The sequence below is a fragment of the Oncorhynchus keta genome, chromosome 17 (assembly GCF_023373465.1).
Source record: "Oncorhynchus keta strain PuntledgeMale-10-30-2019 chromosome 17, Oket_V2, whole genome shotgun sequence".
Taxonomy (NCBI): Eukaryota; Metazoa; Chordata; class Actinopteri; order Salmoniformes; family Salmonidae; genus Oncorhynchus; species Oncorhynchus keta.
Window position 1 is genome coordinate 60022897 of NC_068437.1, and position 17752 is coordinate 60040648.

General features: G+C 41.8%; 1 protein-coding gene across 1 annotated transcript in view; it reads right to left on the reverse strand.

The window, feature by feature from the left end:
* vwf (von Willebrand factor) overlaps nt 1-17752 on the reverse strand; it is a 198109-nt gene that overhangs the window by 130736 nt on the left and 49621 nt on the right.

The window sequence follows — 17752 nt, forward strand, 5'->3', positions numbered from 1 at the left end:
TAGTACTGTCTGTCTGTCTTTATCTGTTGTGGTCTCGTACTGTCTTTATCTGTTGTGGTCTAGTACTGTCTTTATCTGTTGTGGTCTAGTACTGTCTTTATCTGTTGTGGTCTAGTACTGTCTTTATCTGTTGTGGTCTAGTACTGTCTATACCTGTTGTGGTCTAGTACTGTCTATACCTGTTGTGGTCTAGTACTTTCTATACCTGTTGTGGTCTAGTACTGTCTATACCTGTTGTGGTCTAGTACTGTCTGTCTGTCTTTATCTGTTGTGGTCTAGTACTGTCTTTATCTGTTGTGGTCTAGTACTGTCTTTATCTGTTGTGGTCTAGTACTGTCTTTATCTGTTGTGGTCTAGTACTGTCTTTATCTGTTGTGGTCTCGTACTGTCTTTATCTGTTGTGGTCTCGTACTGTCTTTATCTGTTGTGGTCTAGTACTGTCTGCCTGTCTTTATCTGTTGTGGTCTAGTACTGTCTTTATCTGTTGTGGTCTAGTACTGTCTTTATCTGTTGTGGTCTGGTACTGTCTTTATCTGTTGTGGTCTGGTACTGTCTTTATCTGTTGTGGTCTAGTACTGTCTTTATCTGTTGTGGTCTAGTACTGTCTTTATCTGTTGTGGTCTAGTACTGTCTTTATCTGTTGTGGTCTGGTACTGTCTTTATCTGTTGTGGTCTCGTACTGTCTTTATCTGTTGTGGTCTGGTACTGTCTTTATCTGTTGTGGTCTAGTACTGTCTTTATCTGTTGTGGTCTGGTACTGTCTTTATCTGTTGTGGTCTAGTACTGTCTATATCTGTTGTGGTCTGGTACTGTCTTTATCTGTTGTGGTCTGGTACTGTCTTTATCTGTTGTGGTCTGGTACTGTCTTTACCTGTTGTGGTCTGGTACTGTCTTTATCTGTTGTGGTCTAGTACTGTCTTTATCTGTTGTGGTCTGGTACTGTCTTTATCTGTTGTGGTCTAGTACTGTCTTTATCTGTTGTGGTCTGGTACTGTCTTTATCTGTTGTGGTCTAGTACTGTCTGTATCTGTTGTGGTCTAGTACTGTCTGCCTGTCTTTATCTGTTGTGGTCTAGTACTGTCTGTCTGTCTTTATCTGTTGTGGTCTAGTACTGTCTTTATCTGTTGTGGTCTAGTACTGTCTTTATCTGTTGTGGTCTAGTACTGTCTTTATCTGTTGTGGTCTAGTACTGTCTTTATCTGTTGTGGTCTAGTACTGTCTGTCTGTCTTTATCTGTTGTGGTCTAGTACTGTCTTTATCTGTTGTGGTCTAGTACTGTCTGTATCTGTTGTGGTCTAGTACTGTCTTTATCTGTTGTGGTCTAGTACTGTCTTTATCTGTTGTGGTCTAGTACTGTCTTTATCTGTTGTGGTCTAGTACTGTCTTTATCTGTTGTGGTCTAGTACTGTCTGGTACTGTATATCTGTTGTGGTCTAGTACTGTCTGTCTGTCTTTATCTGTTGTGGTCTAGTACTGTCTTTATCTGTTGTGGTCTAGTACTGTCTTTATCTGTTGTGGTCTGGTACTGTCTTTATCTGTTGTGGTCTAGTACTGTCTTTATCTGTTGTGGTCTAGTACTGTCTTTATCTGTTGTGGTCTAGTACTGTCTTTATCTGTTGTGGTCTAGTACTGTCTATATCTGTTGTGGTCTCGTACTGTCTTTATCTGTTGTGGTCTGGTACTGTCTTTATCTGTTGTGGTCTAGTACTGTCTTTATCTGTTGTGGTCTGGTACTGTCTTTATCTGTTGTGGTCTAGTACTGTCTTTATCTGTTGTGGTCTAGTACTGTCTTTATCTGTTGTGGTCTCGTACTGTCTTTATCTGTTGTGGTCTAGTACTGTCTATATCTGTTGTGGTCTCGTACTGTCTTTATCTGTTGTGGTCTGGTACTGTCTTTATCTGTTGTGGTCTGGTACTGTCTTTATCTGTTGTGGTCTGGTACTGTCTTTATCTGTTGTGGTCTCGTACTGTCTTTATCTGTTGTGGTCTAGTACTGTCTTTATCTGTTGTGGTCTAGTACTGTCTGTCTGTCTTTATCTGTTGTGGTCTAGTACTGTCTTTATCTGTTGTGGTCTTGTACTGTCTTTATCTGTTGTGGTCTAGTACTGTCTGTCTGTCTTTATCTGTTGTGGTCTAGTACTGTCTATACCTGTTGTGGTCTAGTACTGTCTATACCTGTTGTTGTCTAGTACTGTCTATACCTGTTGTGGTCTAGTACTGTCTATACCTGTTGTGGTCTAGTACTGTATATACCTGTTGTGGTCTAGTACTGTCTATACCTGTTGTTGTCTAGTACTGTCTATACCTGTTGTGGTCTAGTACTGTCTATACCTGTTGTGGTCTAGTACTGTATATACCTGTTGTGGTCTAGTACTGTCTATACCTGTTGTGGTCTAGTACTGTCTATACCTGTTGTGTTCTAGTACTGTCTATACCTGTTGTGGTCTAGTACTGTCTATACCTGTTGTGGTCTAGTACTTTCTATACCTGTTGTGGTCTAGTACTGTCTTTATCTGTTGTGGTCTAGTACTGTCTGTCTGTCTTTATCTGTTGTGGTCTAGTACTGTCTGTCTGTCTTTATCTGTTGTGGTCTTGTACTGTCTGTCTGTCTTTATCTGTTGTGGTCTAGTACTGTCTTTATCTGTTGTGGTCTACTATTGTCTATACCTGTTGTGGTCTAGTACTGTCTTTACCTGTTGTGGTCTAGTACTGTCTATACCTGTTGTGGTCTAGTACTGTCTATACCTGTTGTGGTCTAGTACTGTCTGTCTGTCTTTATCTGTTGTGGTCTCGTACTGTCTATATCTGTTGTGGTCTACTATTGTCTATACCTGTTGTGGTCTAGTACTGTCTATACCTGTTGTGGTCTAGTACTGTCTATACCTGTTGTGGTCTAGTACTGTCTTTCTGTCTATACCTGTTGTGGTCTAGTACTGTCTTTATCTGTTGTGGTCTGGTACTGTCTTTATCTGTTGTGGTCTAGTACTGTCTTTATCTGTTGTGGTCTAGTACTGTCTATACCTGTTGTGGTCTTGTACTGTCTTTATCTGTTGTGGTCTAGTACTGTCTGTCTGTCTTTATCTGTTGTGGTCTCGTACTGTCTATATCTGTTGTGGTCTACTATTGTCTATACCTGTTGTGGTCTTGTACTGTCTATACCTGTTGTGGTCTTGTACTGTCTGTCTGTGTTTATCTGTTGTGGTCTCGTACTGTCTATATCTGTTGTGGTCTACTATTGTCTATACCTGTTGTGGTCTAGTACTGTCTATACCTGTTGTGGTCTAGTACTGTCTTTATCTGTTGTGGTCTAGTACTGTCTATACCTGTTGTGGTCTAGTACTGTCTTTATCTGTTGTGGTCTTGTACTGTGTGTCTGTCTTTATCTGTTGTGGTCTTGTACTGTCTATACCTGTTGTGGTCTTGTACTGTCTGTCTGTCTTTATCTGTTGTGGTCTCGTACTGTCTATATCTGTTGTGGTCTACTATTGTCTATACCTGTTGTGGTCTAGTACTGTCTATACCTGTTGTGGTCTAGTACTGTCTTTATCTGTTGTGGTCTAGTACTGTCTTTATCTGTTGTGGTCTAGTACTGTCTTTATCTGTTGTGGTCTACTATTGTCTATACCTGTTGTGGTCTAGTATTGTCTATACCTGTTGTGGTCTACTATTGTCTATACCTGTTGTGGTCTACTATTGTCTATACCTGTTGTGGTCTAGTACTGTCTTTATCTGTTGTGGTCTTGTACTGTCTGTCTGTCTTTATCTGTTGTGGTCTTGTGCTGTCTGTCTGTCTTTACCTGTTGTGGTCTTGTACTGTCTGTCTGTCTTTACCTGTTGTGGTCTAGTACTGTCTATACCTGTTGTTGTCTAGTACTGTCTATACCTGTTGTGGTCTAGTACTGTCTATACCTGTTGTGGTCTAGTACTGTATATACCTGTTGTGGTCTAGTACTGTCTATACCTGTTGTGGTCTAGTACTGTCTATACCTGTTGTGTTCTAGTACTGTCTATACCTGTTGTGGTCTAGTACTGTCTATACCTGTTGTGGTCTAGTACTTTCTATACCTGTTGTGGTCTAGTACTGTCTTTATCTGTTGTGGTCTAGTACTGTCTGTCTGTCTTTATCTGTTGTGGTCTAGTACTGTCTGTCTGTCTTTATCTGTTGTGGTCTTGTACTGTCTGTCTGTCTTTATCTGTTGTGGTCTAGTACTGTCTTTATCTGTTGTGGTCTACTATTGTCTATACCTGTTGTGGTCTAGTACTGTCTTTACCTGTTGTGGTCTAGTACTGTCTATACCTGTTGTGGTCTAGTACTGTCTATACCTGTTGTGGTCTAGTACTGTCTGTCTGTCTTTATCTGTTGTGGTCTCGTACTGTCTATATCTGTTGTGGTCTACTATTGTCTATACCTGTTGTGGTCTAGTACTGTCTATACCTGTTGTGGTCTAGTACTGTCTATACCTGTTGTGGTCTAGTACTGTCTTTCTGTCTATACCTGTTGTGGTCTAGTACTGTCTTTATCTGTTGTGGTCTGGTACTGTCTTTATCTGTTGTGGTCTAGTACTGTCTTTATCTGTTGTGGTCTAGTACTGTCTATACCTGTTGTGGTCTTGTACTGTCTTTATCTGTTGTGGTCTAGTACTGTCTGTCTGTCTTTATCTGTTGTGGTCTCGTACTGTCTATATCTGTTGTGGTCTACTATTGTCTATACCTGTTGTGGTCTTGTACTGTCTATAGCTGTTGTGGTCTTGTACTGTCTGTCTGTGTTTATCTGTTGTGGTCTCGTACTGTCTATATCTGTTGTGGTCTACTATTGTCTATACCTGTTGTGGTCTAGTACTGTCTATACCTGTTGTGGTCTAGTACTGTCTTTATCTGTTGTGGTCTAGTACTGTCTATACCTGTTGTGGTCTAGTACTGTCTTTATCTGTTGTGGTCTTGTACTGTGTGTCTGTCTTTATCTGTTGTGGTCTTGTACTGTCTATACCTGTTGTGGTCTTGTACTGTCTGTCTGTCTTTATCTGTTGTGGTCTCGTACTGTCTATATCTGTTGTGGTCTACTATTGTCTATACCTGTTGTGGTCTAGTACTGTCTATACCTGTTGTGGTCTAGTACTGTCTTTATCTGTTGTGGTCTAGTACTGTCTTTATCTGTTGTGGTCTAGTACTGTCTTTATCTGTTGTGGTCTACTATTGTCTATACCTGTTGTGGTCTAGTATTGTCTATACCTGTTGTGGTCTACTATTGTCTATACCTGTTGTGGTCTACTATTGTCTATACCTGTTGTGGTCTAGTACTGTCTTTATCTGTTGTGGTCTTGTACTGTCTGTCTGTCTTTATCTGTTGTGGTCTTGTGCTGTCTGTCTGTCTTTACCTGTTGTGGTCTTGTACTGTCTGTCTGTCTTTACCTGTTGTGGTCTAGTACTGTCTTTACCTGTTGTGGTCTTGTGCTGTCTGTCTGTCTTTACCTGTTGTGGTCTAGTACTGTCTATACCTGTTGTGGTCTAGTACTGTCTATACCTGTTGTGGTCTAGTACTGTCTTTATCTGTTGTGGTCTAGTACTGTCTATACCTGTTGTGGTCTAGTACTGTCTTTATCTGTTGTGGTCTAGTACTGTCTGTCTGTCTTTATCTGTTGTGGTCTTGTACTGTGTGTCTGTCTTTATCTGTTGTGGTCTTGTACTGTCTATACCTGTTGTGGTCTAGTATTGTCTATACCTGTTGTGGTCTACTATTGTCTATACCTGTTGTGGTCTAGTACTGTCTTTATCTGTTGTGGTCTTGTACTGTCTGTCTGTCTTTATCTGTTGTGGTCTTGTGCTGTCTGTCTGTCTTTACCTGTTGTGGTCTTGTACTGTCTGTCTGTCTTTACCTGTTGTGGTCTAGTACTGTCTTTACCTGTTGTGGTCTTGTGCTGTCTGTCTGTCTTTACCTGTTGTGGTCTAGTACTGTCTATACCTGTTGTGGTCTAGTACTGTCTATACCTGTTGTGGTCTAGTACTGTCTTTATCTGTTGTGGTCTAGTACTGTCTATACCTGTTGTGGTCTAGTACTGTCTTTATCTGTTGTGGTCTAGTACTGTCTGTCTGTCTTTATCTGTTGTGGTCTTGTACTGTCTTTATCTGTTGTGGTCTACTATTGTCTATACCTGTTGTGGTCTAGTACTGTCTTTACCTGTTGTGGTCTTGTACTGTCTGTCTGTCTTTACCTGTTGTGGTCTAGTACTGTCTTTACCTGTTGTGGTCTTGTGCTGTCTGTCTGTCTTTATCTGTTGTGGTCTAGTACTGTCTTTACCTGTTGTGGTCTAGTACTGTCTGTCTGTCTTTATCTGTTGTGGTCTATTACTGTCTTTACCTGTTGTGGTCTTGTACTGTCTATACCTGTTGTGGTCTTGTACTGTCTGTCTGTCTTTATCTGTTGTGGTCTCGTACTGTCTATATCTGTTGTGGTCTACTATTGTCTATACCTGTTGTGGTCTAGTACTGTCTTTATCTGTTGTGGTCTTGTACTGTCTGTCTGTCTTTATCTGTTGTGGTCTTGTACTGTCTTTATCTGTTGTGGTCTACTATTGTCTATACCTGTTGTGGTCTAGTATTGTCTATACCTGTTGTGGTCTAGTACTGTCTTTATCTGTTGTGGTCTTGTACTGTGTGTCTGTCTTTATCTGTTGTGGTCTTGTACTGTCTGTCTGTCTTTATCTGTTGTGGTCTTGTACTGTCTATACCTGTTGTGGTCTAGTATTGTCTATACCTGTTGTGGTCTACTATTGTCTATACCTGTTGTGGTCTACTATTGTCTATACCTGTTGTGGTCTAGTACTGTCTTTATCTGTTGTGGTCTTGTACTGTCTGTCTGTCTTTATCTGTTGTGGTCTTGTGCTGTCTGTCTGTCTTTACCTGTTGTGGTCTTGTACTGTCTGTCTGTCTTTACCTGTTGTGGTCTAGTACTGTCTTTACCTGTTGTGGTCTTGTGCTGTCTGTCTGTCTTTACCTGTTGTGGTCTAGTACTGTCTTTACCTGTTGTGGTCTTGTACTGTCTGTCTGTCTTTACCTGTTGTGGTCTAGTACTGTCTTTACCTGTTGTGGTCTTGTGCTGTCTGTCTTTATCTGTTGTGGTCTAGTACTGTCTTTACCTGTTGTGGTCTAGTACTGTCTGTCTGTCTTTATCTGTTGTGGTCTATTACTGTCTTTACCTGTTGTGGTCTTGTACTGTCTGTCTGTCTTTATCTGTTGAAGTCTAGTACTGTCTTTCTGTCTTTATCTGTTGTGGTTTAGTACTGTCTTTACCTGTTGTGGTCTAGTACTGTCTGTCTGTCTTTATCTGTTGTGGTCTATTACTGTCTTTACCTGTTGTGGTCTTGTACTGTCTGTCTGTCTTTATCTGTTGAAGTCTAGTACTGTCTTTCTGTCTTTATCTGTTGTGGTTTAGTACTGTCTTTACCTGTTGTGGTCTTGTACTGTCTGTCTGTCTTTATCTGTTGAAGTCTAGTACTGTCTTTCTGTCTATACCTGTTGTGGTCTAGTACTGTCTTTATCTGTTGTGGTCTAGTACTGTCTTTATCTGTTGTGGTCTAGTACTGTCTATACCTGTTGTGGTCTAGTACTGTCTATACCTGTTGTGGTCTAGTACTGTCTATACCTGTTGTGGTCTAGTACTGTCTATACCTGTTGTGGTCTAGTACTGTCTATACCTGTTGTGGTCTAGTACTGTCTATACCTGTTGTGGTCTTGTACTGTCTGTCTGTCTTTACCTGTTGTGGTCTAGTACTGTCTTTACCTGTTGTGGTCTTGTGCTGTCTGTCTGTCTTTATCTGTTGTGGTCTAGTACTGTCTTTACCTGTTGTGGTCTAGTACTGTCTGTCTGTCTTTATCTGTTGTGGTCTAGTACTGTCTTTATCTGTTGTGGTCTAGTACTGTCTTTATCTGTTGTGGTCTACTATTGTCTATACCTGTTGTGGTATTGTACTGTCTATACCTGTTGTGGTCTTGTACTGTCTGTCTGTCTTTATCTGTTGTGGTCTCGTGCTGTCTTTATCTGTTGTGGTCTACTATTGTCTATACCTGTTGTGGTCTTGTACTGTCTGTCTGTCTTTACCTGTTGTGGTCTAGTACTGTCTTTACCTGTTGTGGTCTAGTACTGTCTTTATCTGATGTGGTCTACTATTGTCTATACCTGTTGTGGTATTGTACTGTCTATACCTGTTGTGGTCTTGTACTGTCTGTCTGTCTTTATCTGTTGTGGTCTACTATTGTCTATACCTGTTGTGGTCTATTACTGTCTATACCTGTTGTGGTCTAGTACTGTCTATACCTGTTGTGGTCTATTACTGTCTATACCTGTTGTGGTCTATTACTGTCTATACCTGTTGTGGTCTTGTACTGTCTGTCTGTCTTTACCTGTTGTGGTCTAGTACTGTCTTTACCTGTTGTGGTCTAGTACTGTCTATATCTGTTGTGGTCTAGTACTGTCTATACCTGTTGTGGTCTAGTACTGTCTATATCTGTTGTGGTCTAGTACTGTCTATACCTGTTGTGGTCTATTACTGTCTTTACCTGTTGTGGTCTAGTACTGTCTTTATCTGTTGTGGTCTAGTACTGTCTATACCTGTTGTGGTCTAGTACTGTCTATACCTGTTGTGGTCTATTACTGTCTTTACCTGTTGTGGTCTAGTACTGTCTTTACCTGTTGTGGTCTTGTACTGTCTATACCTGTTGTGGTCTAGTACTGTCTATATCTGTTGTGGTCTAGTACTGTCTATACCTGTTGTGGTCTATTACTGTCTTTACCTGTTGTGGTCTATTACTGTCTTTACCTGTTGTGGTCTATTACTGTCTTTACCTGTTGTGGTCTAGTACTGTCTATACCTGTTGTGGTCTAGTACTGTCTTTACCTGTTGTGGTCTATTACTGTCTTTACCTGTTGTGGTCTAGTACTGTCTTTACCTGTTGTGGTCTATTACTGTCTTTACCTGTTGTGGTCTATTACTGTCTTTACCTGTTGTGGTCTATTACTGTCTATACCTGTTGTGGTCTAGTACTGTCTTTACCTGTTGTGGTCTATTACTGTCTTTACCTGTTGTGGTCTAGTACTGTCTATACCTGTTGTGGTCTAGTACTGTCTATATCTGTTGTGGTCTAGTACTGTCTATACCTGTTGTGGTCTATTACTGTCTTTACCTGTTGTGGTCTAGTACTGTCTTTATCTGATGTGGTCTAGTACTGTCTTTACCTGTTGTGGTCTAGTACTGTCATTATCTGATGTGGTCTAGTACTGTATTTTTGTGTGTGTACTTCATTCTACAGTCGTGGCCAAAGTTTTGAGAATGATACAAATATACATATTCACAAAGTCTGCTGCCTAAAATTGTATGATGGCAATTTGCATATACTCCAGACTGTTATGAAGAGTGATCAGATTAATTGCAATTCATGAATTGCAAAGTCCCTCTTTGCCATGCAAATGAACTGAATCCCCCAAAAACATTTCCAATGCATTTCAGCCCTGCCACAAAAGGACCAACTGACATCATGTCAGTGATTCTCTCGTAAGTGTTGAGGACAAGGCAGGAGATCACTCTGTCATGCTGATTGAATTTGAATAACAGACTGGAAGCTTCAAAAGGAGGGTGGGGCTTGGAATCATTGTTCTTCCTCCGTCATCCATGGTTACCTGTAAGGAAACACGTGCCCTCATCATTGCTTTGCACAAAAAGGGCTTCACAGGCGAGGACATTGCTGCCAGTATGATTGCACCCAAATCAACCATTTATCGGATCATCAAGAACTTTAAGGAGAGCGGTTTATTTGTTGTGAAGAAGGCTTCAGGGCACCCAAGAATGTCCAGCAAGCGCCAGGACCGTCTCCTAAAGTTGATTCAGCTGCGGGATTGGGGCACCACCAGTACAGAGCTTGCTCAGGAATGGCAGCAGGCAGATGTGAGTGCATCTGCACGCACAGTGAGACAAAGACTTTTGGAGGATGGCCTGGTGTCAACAAGGGCAGAAAATAATCCACTTCTCTCCAGGAAAAACATCAGGGACAGACTGATATTCTGCAAAAGGTACAGGGATTGGACTGCTGAGGACTGGGGTAAAATTATTTTCTCTGATGAATCCCCTTTCCGATTGATTGGGGCATCCGGAAAAAAGCTTGTCCGGAGAAGACAAGGTGAGCGCTACCATCAGTCCGGTGTCATGCCAACAGTAAAGCACCCTGAGACCATTCGTGTGTGGGGTTGCTTCTCAGCCAAGGGAGTGGGCTCACTCACAATTTTGCCGAAGAACACAGCCATGAATAAAGAATGGTACCAACACATCCTCCGAGAGCAACTTCTCCCAACCATCCAGAAACAGTTTGGTGACGAACAATGCAGTGGCTCGTGAAACAAAACATCGATATTTTGGGTCCATGGCCAGGAAACTCCCCAGACCTTAATCCCATTGAGAACTTGTGGTCAATCTTCAAGAGGCGGGTGGACAAGCAAAAACAGAAATTCTGACAAACTCCAAGCATTGATTATGCAATAATGGGCTGCCATCAGTCAGGATGTGGCCCAGAAGTTAATTGACAGCATGCCAGGGCGGATTGCAGAGGTCTTGAAAAAGAAGGGTCAACACTGCAAATATTGACTCTTTGCATCAACTTCATGTAATTGTCAATAAAAGCCTTTGACACTTATGACATGCTTGTAATTATACTTCAGTATCCATAGCAACATCTGACAAAAATATCTAAAGACACTGAAGCAGCAAACTTTGTGAAAATTAATATTTGTGTCATGCTCAAAACTTTTGGCCACGACTGTATAGCTAGAGGACTCGTGGGCCCTCATTTATCAACCGTGTGTTTTGTGTGTAAGATATGTATTAATTAATTAATTGTGTGTAAGATATGTATTAATCATAAATGGGATCATTTCCAAAGAAAGCGTGAGATTGATCAACATGAATGTTTGCTTCAGGTTGTAAATACATGTATGCCCAGTCATGACCATGTGAAAGCACAGTGCCAAGTTGTGGAATACCTGCTCTTCAAGCATGACTGGGAAAAATATATATGAATGTAGAAAATGTGTGAACTATTTGAAAAGAAAAAGCTTCCAGTCTTAATGTGCAGGTGGTATGTGATACAGAAAATATGCTACTCAATGTGGTGGCAAGGTGGAACACATGACTCGTTCATTCTGCAGAACAGCAATGTTTGCCTGTTCACCTACAGGAGGATGGATCGCTTATTGGTGAGTGTAACCTAAACATTTGAATAATATTTTCTATTGCTAAAACAACTTGAAATGGCATAATGGTCCTCACTTTGTAGCTATGTCTTTATTTTCACAGGTCAAACCAGAACTGAGAGAGCCAAATAAAAATGTTTGGTTGTATTTTTACAGGTCAAACAACAACTGAGAGAGCCATATACAAATGTTTCGTTATCAAACATATCACTAGCACCTCTGTTTCATTCACTAGCATCTTCGTTTCAGACACTAGCACCTCTGTTTCAGACACTAGCACCTCTGGTTCAGTCACTAGCACCTCTGGTTCAGTCACTAGCACCTCTGTTTCAGTCACTAGCACCTCTGGTTCAGTCACGAGCACATATGTTTCAGACACTAGCACGTATGTTTCAATCACTAGCACCTCTGTTTCAGTCACTAGCACCTCTGTTTCAGTCACTGGCACCTCTGTTTCAGTCACTAGCACCTCTGTTTCAGTCACTAGAACCTCTGTTTCAGTCACTAGCATCTCTGTTTCAGTCACTAGCACCTCTGTTTCAGACACTAACACCTTTGTTTCAGACACTAGCACATTTCTGTTTCAGTCTCTAGCACCTCAGTTTCAGTCACTAGCACCTCTGTTTCAGTCACTAGCACCTCTGTTTCAGTCACTAGAACCTCTGTTTCAGTCACTACCACCTCTGTTTCAGTCACTAGAACTTCTGTTTCAGTCTCTAGCACTTCTGTTTCAGTCACTAGCACCTCTGTTTCAGTCACTAGCACCTCTGTTTCAAACACTAGCACCTCTGTTTCAGTCACTAGCACCTCTGTTTCAGTCACTAGCACCTCTGTTTCAGTCACTAGCACCTCTTTTTCAGTCACTAGCACTTCTGTTTCAGTCACTAGAACCTCTGTTTCAGACACTAACACCTCTGTTTCAGTCAATAACACCTCTGTTTCAGACACGAGCACCTCTTTTTCAGACACTAGCACCTCTTTTTCAGACACTAGTACCTCTGTTTCAGACACTAGCACCTTTGTTTCAGTCAATAACACCTCTGTTTCAGACACTAGCACCTCTGTTTCAGACACTAGCACCTCTGTTTCAGTCAATAACACCTCTGTTTCAGACACTAGCACCTCTGTTTCAGACACTAGCACCTCTGTTTCAGACACTAGCACCTTTGTTTCAGACACTAGCACCTCTGTTTCAGACACTAGCACCTCTGTTTCAGACACTAGCACCTTTGTTTCAGACACTAGCACCTCTGTTTCAGACACTAGCACCTCTGTTTCAGACACTAGCACCTTTGTTTCAGACACTAGCACCTCTGTTTCAGACACTAGCACCTCTGTTTCAGATACTAACACCTATGTTTCAGTCACTAGCACTTCTGTTTCAGTCACTAGCACCTCTGTTTCAGTCATTAGCACCTCTGTTTCAGACACTAGCACCTCTTTTTCAGACACTAGCACCTCTGTTTCAGTCACTAGCATCTCTGTTTCAGTCACTAGCACCTCTGTTTCAGTCATTAGCACATCTGTTTCAGACACTAGCACCTCTGTTTCAGTCATTAGCACCTCTGTTTCAGACACTAGCACCTCTGTTTCAGACACTAGCACCTCTGGTTCAGTCACGAGCACATATGTTTCAGACACTAGCACCTCTGTTTCAGACACTAACACCTCTGTTTCAGACACTAGCACCTTTGTTTCAGTCAATAACACCTCTGTTTCAGACACTAGCACCTCTGTTTCAGACACTAGCACCTCTGTTTCAGTCAATAACACCTCTGTTTCAAACACTAGCACCTCTGTTTCAGTCACTGTCACCTCTGTTTCAGTCACTGGCACCTCTGTTTCAGTCACTAGCACCTCTGTTTCAGACACTAACACCTTTGTTTCAGACACTAGAACCTCTGTTTCAGTCACTATAACCTCTGTTTCAGTCATTAGCACCTCTCTATGTCACTAGCACCTCTGTTTCAGTCACTAGCACCTCTGTTTCAGTCACTAGCACCTCTGTTTCAGTCACTAGCACCTCTGTTTCAGACACTAACACCTTTGTTTCAGACACTAGCACATTTCTGCTTCAGTCTCTAGCACCTCTCAGTCACTAGCACCTCTGTTTCGTCTTTCTTCTATCTCTGGCTCTACTGACCACATCTTCAATCTCTGACTCTACTGACCACATCTTCAATCTCTGACTCTACTGACCACATCTTCTATCTCTGACTCTACTGACCACATCTTCAATCTCTGACTCTACTGACCACATCTTCTATCTCTGACTCTACTGACAACGTCTTTCTTCTGTCTCTGACTCTACTGACCACGTCTTCTATCTCTGCCTCTACTGACCACGTAATTCTTCTATCTCTGACTCTACTGACCACGTCTTCTATCTCTGACTCTACTGATCACGTCTTTCTATCTCTGACTCTACTGACCACGTATTCTATCTCTGACTCTCCTGACAACATCTTTCTTCTATCTCTGACTCTACTGACAATGTCTTTCTTCTATCTCTGACTCTACTGACCACGTCTGCTATCTCTGACTCTACCCACAAGGTCTTTCTTCTATTTCTGACTCTACTGACAAGGTCTTTCTTCTATCTCTGACTCCTCTGACCACTTCTTTCTTCTATCTCTGCCTCTACTGACCACGTCTGTCTTCTATCTCTGATTCTACTGACAAGGTCTTTCTTCAATCTCTGCCTCTACTGACCACATCTGTCTTCTATCTCTGACTCTACTGACCACGTTTTTCTTATATCTCTGACTCTACTGACCACGTCTTCTATCTCTGCCTCTACTGACCACGTAATTCTTCTATCTCTGACTCTACTGACCACGTCTTTTATCTCTAACTCTACTGACCACGTCTTCTATCTCTGACTCTACTGACCACATCTTCTATCTCTGACTCTACTGACCACATCTTATATCTCTGACTCTACTGACCACATCTTCTATCTCTGACTCTACTGACCACATCTTATATCTCTGACTCTACTGACCAAGTCTTTCTTCTCTCTGACTCTACTGACCACATCTTCTATCTCTGGCTCTACTGACCACATCTTCTATCTCTGACTCTACTGACCACATCTTCTATCTCTGACTCTACTGACCACATCTTATATCTCTGACTCTACTGACAACATCTTCTATCTCTGACTCTACTGAACACATCTTCTATCTCTGGCTCTACTGACCACATCTTCTATCTCTGACTCTACTGACCACATCTTCTATCTCTGACTCTACTGACCACATCTTCTATCTCTGACTCTACTGACCACATCTTCTATCTCTGACTCTACTGACCACATCTTCTATCTCTGACTCTACTGACCACATCTTCTATCTCTGACTCTACTGACCACATCTTATATCTCTGACTCTACTGACAACATCTTCTATCTCTGACTCTACTGAACACATCTTCTATCTCTGACTCTACTGACCACATCTTCTATCTCTGACTCTACTGACCACATCTTCTATCTCTGACTCTACTGACCACATCTTCTATCTCTGACTCTACTGACCACATCTTCTATCTCTGACTCTACTGACCACATCTTCTATCTCTGACTCTACTGACCACATCTTCTATCTCTGACTCTACTGACCACATCTTCTATCTCTGACTCTACTGACCACATCTTATATCTCTGACTCTACTGACAACATCTTCTATCTCTGACTCTACTGAACACATCTTCTATCTCTGACTCTACTGACAACGTCTTTCTTCTATCTCTGACTCTACTGACCACATCTTCTATCTCTGACTCTACTGACAACATCTTTCTTCTATCTCTGACTCTACTGACCACATCTTCTATCTCTGACTCTACTGACCACATCTTCAATCTCTGACTCTACTGACCACATCTTCTATCTCTGACTCTACTGACAACGTCTTTCTTCTATCTCTGACTCTACTGACCACATCTTCTATCTCTGCCTCTACTGACCACGTCTTATATCTCTGACTCTACTGACAACATCTTTCTTCTATCTCTGACTCTACTGACAACGTCTTTCTTTTATCTCTGACTCTACTGACCACATCTTCTATCTCTGACTCTACTGACAACATCTTTCTTCTATCTCTGACTCTACTGACCACATCTTCTATCTCTGACTCTACTGACCACATCTTCAATCTCTGACTCTACTGACCACATCTTCTATCTCTGACTCTACTGACAACGTCTTTCTTCTATCTCTGACTCTACTGACCACGTCTTCTATCTCTGCCTCTACTGACCACGTCTTCTATCTCTGCCTCTACTGACCACGTAATTCTTCTATCTCTGACTCTACTGACCACGTCTTCTATCTCTGACTCTACTGACCACGTCTTCTATCTCTGACTCTACTGATCACATCTGCTATCTCTGACTCTACCCACAAGGTCTTTCTTCTATTTCTGACTCTACTGACCACGTCTTCTATCTCTGACTCCTCTGACCACTTCTTTCTTCTATCTCTGCCCCTACTGACCACGTCTGTCTTCTATCTCTGACTCTACTGACAAGGTCTTTCTTCAATCTCTGCCTCTACTGACCACATCTGTCTTCTATCTCTGACTCTACTGACCACGTTTTTCTTATATCTCTGACTCTACTGACCACGTCTTCTATCTCTGCCTCTACTGACCATGTCTTCTATCTCTGCCTCTACTGACCACGTAATTCTTCTATCTCTGACTCTACTGACCACGTCTTTTATCTCTAACTCTACTGACCACGTCTTCTATCTCTGACTCTACTGACCACGTCTTCTATCTCTGACTCTACTGACCACGTTTTTCTTCTATCTCTGACTCTACTGACCACGTCTTCTATCTCTGACTCTACTGACAACATCTTTCTTCTATCTCTGACTTTACTGACAACGTCTTTCTATCTCTGACTCTACTGACCACGTCTTCTATCTCTGACTCTACTGACCACGTCTTCTATCTCTGACTCTACTGACCACGTCTTCTATCTCTGACTCTACTGACCACGTCTTCTATCTCTGACTCTAATGATCACGTCTTTCTATCTCTGACTCTACTGACCACGTCTTCTATCTCTGACTCTCCTGACAACATCTTTCTTCTATCTCTGACTCTACTGACAACGTCTTTCTTCTATCTCTGACTCTACTGACCACGTCTTCTATCTCTGCCTCTACTGACCACGTAATTCTTCTATCTCTGACTCTACTGACCACGTCTTCTATCTCTGACTCTGCTGACCACATCTTCTATCTCTGACTCTACTGACCACGTTTTTCTTCTATCTCTGACTCTACTGACCACGTCTTCTATCTCTGACTCTACTGACAACATCTTTCTTCTATCTCTGACTCTACTGACCACGTCTGTCTTCTATCTCTGATTCTCCTGACAAGGTCTTTCTTCAATCTCTGCCTCTACTGACCACATCTGTCTTCTATCTCTGACTCTACTGACCACGTTTTTCTTATATCTCTGACTCTACTGACCACGTCTTCTATCTCTGCCTCTACTGACCACGTAATTCTTCTATCTCTGACTCTACTGACCACGTCTTTTATCTCTAACTCTACTGACCACGTCTTCTATCTCTGACTCTACTGACCACATCTTCTATCTCTGACTCTACTGACCACATCTTATATCTCTGACTCTACTGACCACATCTTCTATCTCTGACTCTACTGACCACATCTTATATCTCTGACTCTACTGACCAAGTCTTTCTTCTCTCTGACTCTACTGACCACATCTTCTATCTCTGGCTCTACTGACCACATCTTCTATCTCTGACTCTACTGACCACATCTTCTATCTCTGACTCTACTGACCACATCTTATATCTCTGACTCTACTGACAACATCTTCTATCTCTGACTCTACTGAACACATCTTCTATCTCTGACTCTACTGACAACGTCTTTCTTCTATCTCTGACTCTACTGAACACATCTTCTATCTCTGGCTCTACTGACCACATCTTCTATCTCTGACTCTACTGACCACATCTTCTATCTCTGACTCTACTGACCACATCTTATATCTCTGACTCTACTGACAACATCTTCTATCTCTGACTCTACTGAACACATCTTCTATCTCTGACTCTACTGACAACGTCTTTCTTCTATCTCTGACTCTACTGACCACATCTTCTATCTCTGACTCTACTGACCACATCTTCTATCTCTGACTCTACTGACCACATCTTCTATCTCTGACTCTACTGACCACATCTTATATCTCTGACTCTACTGACCACATCTTCTATCTCTGACTCTACTGACCACATCTTCTATCTCTGACTCTACTGACCACATCTTATATCTCTGACTCTACTGACAACATCTTCTATCTCAGACTCTACTGAACACATCTTCTATCTCTGACTCTACTGACAACGTCTTTCTTCTATCTCTGACTCTACTGACCACATCTTCTATCTCTGACTCTACTGACAACATCTTTCTTCTATCTCTGACTCTACTGACCACATCTTCTATCTCTGACTCTACT